The sequence below is a fragment of the Sapajus apella genome, unplaced genomic scaffold (genome assembly GCF_009761245.1).
Source record: "Sapajus apella isolate SASKATOON/1434 unplaced genomic scaffold, GSC_monkey_1.0 scaffold130, whole genome shotgun sequence".
Taxonomy (NCBI): Eukaryota; Metazoa; Chordata; class Mammalia; order Primates; family Cebidae; genus Sapajus; species Sapajus apella.
The window spans coordinates 96,259-96,523 of NW_022437070.1; positions in this window are offsets into that span (position 1 = coordinate 96,259).

Sequence of the window (265 nt, forward strand, 5' to 3'; positions counted from 1 at the left end):
CAGCACTTTGGGAGGCCGAGGCGGGTGGATCACGAGGTCAAGAGATCAAGACCATCCTGGTCAACACGGTGAAACCCCGTCTCTACTAAAAATACAAAAAAATTAGCTGGGCATGGTGGCGCGTGCCTGTAATCCCAGCTACTCAGGAGGCTGAGGCAGGAGAATTGCCTGAACCCAGGAGGCGGAGGTTGCGGTGAGCCGAGATCGCGCCATTGCACTCCAGCCTGGGTAACAAGAGCGAAACTCCGTCTCAAAAAAAAAAAAA